We start from the raw sequence: 6,425 nt of genomic DNA, 5'->3' as shown, positions 1-6,425 counted from the left end.
AGTGTCTTACCACGGTCTTACAAGTGTTCTTACCAAAGCAACAGGTGGTGCAATTGGTCGGTGACTGTGATACCGTTGTAGCTTGAGTGTAACAGTTGCAAGGCGAACCTATACTTGGTTAGAAGAAAGTGGAGCTTGGACAGGCACAATATAGTAGCAAGGAATAATAAAATTCGCAACTGAATAGCAAAGCTGAATAAGTATCTCAAGTACTTGTCTTAGTTGCTGGCCTACTCACGTTCTAAGTACCAGATGTATCAAGTGATGTGAACAGCAAGAATATGATTAGAAACAAGGTAGAAATCAGCACACACAAACACAGCTCAAATGGAGCTCTCTATGTGCTCCTCTAGATATTGTTCCACTTTTGCCCCTCTCTTTTTTCTTTATTTTTGGGCTGTCGTTGTTTTTTTGGGATTCTTTGACTTTTTCTTTTTCTTTTTTTTGATATTTTTTCTTCACTTAGGAGCACAAAAGAAGTAACCACAGAAAATATGAGCTTAAACAAGTGAAAGACGTGGCCTGTGGAATTTTCAGAAGACGTGCTCGAAATCGACAAATACCTTGTGACCACGAAAAGAGAATCTTGTGACCACTTTTTGACCAAAATAAAAATCTCCGACCCCAACAAAGCGGGGGATGGACGGATCCGAAATTTTTTTCAGATTGATTTTGATATATGGAACGTCGAAATCCAAGTTCGTATGCGAAAACTAGACCAGTTTTAAAAACAGACTCCGAATTAGAGGACAAAACGGAAACAATGTGCGCAAAATTGGTCACGACAGCAAGGATTTGATGAAAACAGTGAAGACAAGTGTAACAAATAAGATGGCGTGGACTAGGGTTTGATGAATACAAAGGAATCACAGCAATACTTGAAGGTGTTAACGGATTATGATGAAAAACAAATGGGAAAACACAAACTGAACTTAAAAAACGATCTAAAACCAGCAACAAGAACTTGACCTAGAGCACAAACTCAACAACGCAAATCAGAGACGAACTTGCATGGCACAATGAGGCTATATGACAGGGAATATGTGATAATGTATATTTTTTTGGCTTTTTGTGGACTGTAGGTAATGCAAAAACAGTAATAATCTAAAGGGGGAAACAAAGTTATACCTAACGGGCAATAAGGTCTCTGATACCACTTGATGTAGACTAGGCCCGATCTTCCAAAATGTATGATAGCGTCAATTGGTGGAGACTCGACGTTCACGATCTAGGCTTCGAACTAAGATTGATTCGGACCCCCGCAACCGTTACACCACTGCTCCGTTGGTTATCAACCACACGAACGCGATTGACCTCGCCGAGAAGGCTTTCCTGCAAGCGAATCGAGAACACAAGCAAGAACAGGATGAACGCAATCTGAAATTGCAAATAAATATGAGGCTTATGAAATCAAGAAGGAGTTCAAGTCTTTATTCGAAAGGACTAATCGCCACAGGCGAACAAGATCAAGAACTAGGGCCCTGGTTCACAGCAAGCGGCCTTGGCGGCGACAGTTGTAGCAAAACGATGTCCGTTTCACGAGAAAATCAAGAACTAAACAAAACACAAACCCTAAGGAGAGCGACGGCTGCTATTTATAGAGTCTTGGGCGTCACCCCCCTGGACGCGCCCCCTAATGGGCCCAAACACGATACACGGCCCAACGGACCAAAAGACGGTGTCGCAGCACCCTGGCAGATTCTGGACGTTGACTTGTTTCGACGATTCTCGTTGATTCCGAAGGTCTTTTGACGTGAAACCACTTGTATTGGCTTCCTTATCAAATTAGCTTTCCAACCATATATGGATCGTCGAAAACGGAGTCCGGATGCGTCCTGGGTTACCAGTTTAAGGCAGACCGGTCCTGGAGCCCGAACCGGACTCGAACTTGAGTTGGACTGGGCTTCCACCATGAAAAAGATGAATTGGACACCCATGCTGGACCTCCTCCTCTACTTGGCTTGTATGCGATGAAGTAGTGATGTCCTCATCACCTTGTATGTTTCCTACGTTCGCACAGAAGAATCAATGATGAGCAAAAGGCTGATATTGTGGAGATGGAAATTTCTGGAATCCGCAAGCACCAGATTATGGATATTCTGGAAATGCAGTATGGGGGTTATGATAATGTCGGATGTACTAGTAGGGACTTGTACAATTTCTGCTATCGCTATAAGCATGAGACAATTACCGCCGGTGATGCAGAAACAGTGATCCATCACCTGAAGGCGAGGCAAGAAAGAGATCCAGTTTTTCTTCAAGTTCTTTGTTGACGGGGACAACCATCTTAAGGGATTGCTCTGGTGTGATAGTCAGTCTCAGCTGGACTATGAAGCTTTTGGTGATGTGGTTGTATTTGACAACACATATAAAACCAATCGATACAACTTGCCATTTGTGCCATTTGTGGGGTTGAATCACCACCGGAGCACTGTTATTTTTGGTTGTGGAATTATTTCTCATGAGACTAGTGAGTCATATGAGTGGATGCTGCGGCCTTTTCAGAGGCCATGTTGCAGAAGCACCCGGTGTCTGTGATCACTGATGGAGACCTTGCAATGCAGAGAGCAATAAGGGTGGTTTGGCCAAACGCAAACCACAGGTTGTGCGTATGGCATATTGAGCAGAATATTGTTTGTAATTTGCATGATGATAAGGTTAAGGAAGAATTTAGGACTTTTCTATATGAAACTTGTTGCATAGAAGAGAATGAGAGGAAATGACATGAGTTTTTGGAAAGGCACAAAGTTACAAGTGAGGAGTCGTGGTTGCATCAGATGTATCAGATGAGGCACCTATGGTGTGCTGCTTATCAGGTGGGACGTTGTTTCTTAGGATTGAGTACAACGTATGAACAACAATCATCTAGTATTTCAGAATGATATGGGTAGACAATTCATGTCCCTAGAGCATAAACTTGATGCCAAACTTCTCGCACATGGCGAGGCGATAGCAGAAATAAGAAGAGGGGGGGGGGGGGGGGGGGGGGGGGGGTTGCTTTCGGATTGAGAATATCAAAGCTATAGGGTGATTTTGCCGAATTAAAACGGGAATTTCAGGTACGCAATTTTAACACAGTGATTTAAGCAATCCATTCTTACATAACAGTCCCACTGAAAGTTTCCTGGGACAGGAATTGAGGCAACTACTGCAGGCAAATCTACAGTCCAAAGGCTGCATACATCCAGGTCTACTTTGGACTGTTTCTTTCTACCATCAACTGTTTGGCCCTTGCTGACAAACTATCTATTTTAGGAACCATCGACTGTACATTCGGAAAATTCTAGAGTATTTTTTCAACAAGATCAATTTAATGTGAAGGGCAAAGAACCTCCGGAAGCATCTACTATACAGGATAAGACTATGGCAGAAAATAAGGTGCCTCGAGGCGTTCCCACTCATCAAATTGCACCACGGAAGCCTGCTTTCCAGGATAAGATTATGGCAGAAAATAAGGTGCCTCGAGACGCTCCCACTCATCAAATTACACCACGGAAGCCTGCCTTCGACAAGGATTACCTCATCACTACGGAGGACAAAGAGGCTTTCTATTTCATAACATATAGTTACTCAGAGGCTGAAGTTGTTCAAATAGATGACCATGTCCTCACAATTGAACAGTTACGCCGAAATGTCACAGGTGGCTTCATATATGATCAGGTTAGACCTTTTTCAATTGCATATAGATCAACTTGTCTACAAATGTCTGATGTTACCTATATTGCAAACCTTTCAGGTTATAAATGCGTACGCACATATAAGTAGTGTGGAGACCGATTCCACATCATTCATATCAACTTTTCAGGCTCGAAAGCTGTTAGGTGAAACTGGGGGCATAGGCAGTGCAAAACAAACAACAACATGGGTTCGCTTCATTGCAGACAAATGTATAGGAAGGAATTTGGTATGTACAATTTCATTAAAATCCCTACAGTTCTGGCTCCACCCAGCTCATACCAGTACTTACATCCATTTATGACAGGTATTTGTCCCAATGAATGTAAATGACAACCACTGGGTCCTATTAGTACTGAATTTCTTAAAGGAAGAGGTTCAAATCCTTAACTCCCTAGCCTCCAACCCCAATACTAGAGATGTAGTCAAAGAACATACACTGGTAAGTACGCTTATCATATCAGTTACATACACATCACAATTCACACATAGCTTTTACACATCTAACGGATCATATGTTTCACAATATAATAGGTGGGCAACATACAAGAATGCATTGACTCTGCTATCGCCCCTGGTAGTGTTTCAGTACCGCAAGCTATCACAGAAATGTATTCTAACATACCACAGCAAACAGATGGGTAATATATTTTTCCTATGAAATTTATTCCTCTACAATACTTATTTAACTTTACATACATTGCAGCCATTCTTGTGGTGCATTTGCATTCGTACTTAAGTACATGATGGCATGGGATGGGGACAAGATGACGGAACATTTCACACAGGTCACTCCTATATTATTTATGGACTACATATACCTAAACACTAAAACATAGATTGGTACTTTTTAAACATCATGTTCGTTCCATTGAAATTCAGGCCCACATAGATATTTTCAAGAGGAAAATTTGCTCAGCACTCCTGCGATCTGATTGCAACAAGCGTCGATTAGGCTCATATAAGGACCTTATAACGGTACGTGGTACAGCAATGTATCCCATCCTTATCATGGGTTCAATACTTGTTCATTGTATCTAACATGTCTCATTGTGACCTTCAGAAGGAGGCTTACGATGCAAAACGTGCTGAAGTTCAGCGAGAAGACATGAGTAAGGCTGCTGACGACGATGTCAAAGAGATCAGCAATCCTATAGATGCCAGCAACTCCAATACCTCAACTAAAAGGAAACAGGGACGCCCAAAGAAGAACGACAAAACTCCAAAGTCTGTGAAAGACCAGTTAAGCACCGCGTCTATCGCTAATCGTGTGCAACGCCCAAATCGCAGGGTCTCTAATCCAGGACCGCTCCAGTTGAGCCCTTACAAGAAATTGTAAGTTACATTATCGACTCTATGTAATAATGTTACTATTTCCATTATTTGTGTTCAGCCTGTAAGTTCTATACTCAGATGTAGTTGGCCTATGTTCAGCCAAGTGGTTCAGCTTGGTATTATTGTTTCTATGAGATGTTTATGTTAAGAACCAACCAAAGGTGACCATTGGAGCTCGCACAGTTTTCAGAGAATTCTAGCAATGGGAAAGCGAAACTGCAGCATGATACCTGCTGCCCTCAGTCACACAAGCAACGCAAGCTTTCAAAGACAACTGCAATTTGGCAACCAGTATTCAACTAGGCATTAATGATGTTGGAAGATCTGGCTCTCACTAAATTATTTGCATTTGGTTAGCAGTCTACTAGACTATGCTGACTGCATCCAAAACACATCCTTGCACGTTATTATTCCTAAGATAAATAGAAGCAAGGTAGATGATGCAAATCAGCGGCATTATTACGCGATGTAATTCTGAACAATTTGCTTTGGCTTTTTCTAGGCAACTAACTGGTAAGTGGAAACGTTTAACTAGCTGCTACAATTTGTACTTAATCATTTCTTCAGGCCTGCAGAATTTTAACTACAAAACACAAGCGTCTTTTCTGCTGAACACTCTGAATTCCGAGGGTCAAAAAAGAACATTGAGCAAAGCAACCTGAGACACGAGTTGCACCAGACCAGAACCTCAATGTAAACTAGATCTTTTTTTTGTATTGTTCTTCCACCCAAATGCAAGGATTCAGACAGGCCAATGCATACCTCGATGAAGCAGTCATGGAAAACAAGCCTAAGAAGCTCGACGGCTTGACGACATCCCACGGCACACAGGGATGGCGTTCCTGGCGGAGCGTTGCGCGTGCGCAGGGCCAGCATCGCTTGGCGCCGTGGCAGCTGCTGCGGCACCACGCGGCCACCGACGCGTGCGTCTCTGCGCGCTGGCAGTGGGTAGCAGCGGGGGTCGGGGAGCCGTTCGGGGCGTCGTGGCCTCGTGGGCCTGGGCGCCGGGGTCAGGACGAATGCGAATCGTTCGAAGTGTTCGGGAGGAGACGGCGAGGGCGACCTGGTGGCCTCCAGCGTGGAGAGGCGGTGGTTCAACCTTCGAAGGAGCCGACGATGGTGACCCTCCAGGCAGTGTTCTCTGGCTCCGCCGCATCGAATCCTGCAGCAAGGTCGCTCGCCCGGGGACATCTCAGCGCGGAGAAGAGAATGCGCCGAGCGTCAGGGAGCCTCAGCCGGTGCTAGCGGCTCTTTGTGTGCGAGGACGGCCGCGCGACGGTGGCGGCGCAATCGGCGGCCGTCGGCAAGGCAGTCGAGCCCCACCGGAGCCGCGCCCGGCACCACAGGAGCCCCCACCTAACCGCCGCCGCCGCGCCCCACCGGAGCTCCCGCCCTGCCGCCGTCGCCGCGCCCGC

At 44.8% G+C, this 6,425-nt stretch overlaps 1 pseudogene; it reads left to right on the top strand.

Moving 5' to 3' along the window:
• The first annotated feature begins 2,057 nt into the window (after positions 1-2,057).
• On the top strand, positions 2,058-5,779 carry LOC136531211 (uncharacterized; annotated as a pseudogene).
• Positions 5,780-6,425: the final 646 nt, after the last annotated feature.

This window comes from Miscanthus floridulus, unplaced genomic scaffold (assembly GCF_019320115.1).
Source record: "Miscanthus floridulus cultivar M001 unplaced genomic scaffold, ASM1932011v1 fs_304_1_2, whole genome shotgun sequence".
In the NCBI taxonomy this organism is placed as follows: Eukaryota; Viridiplantae; Streptophyta; class Magnoliopsida; order Poales; family Poaceae; genus Miscanthus; species Miscanthus floridulus.
Note: the sequence above shows the minus strand (reverse complement) of the source record. Positions and strands in the feature narration are given on the sequence as shown.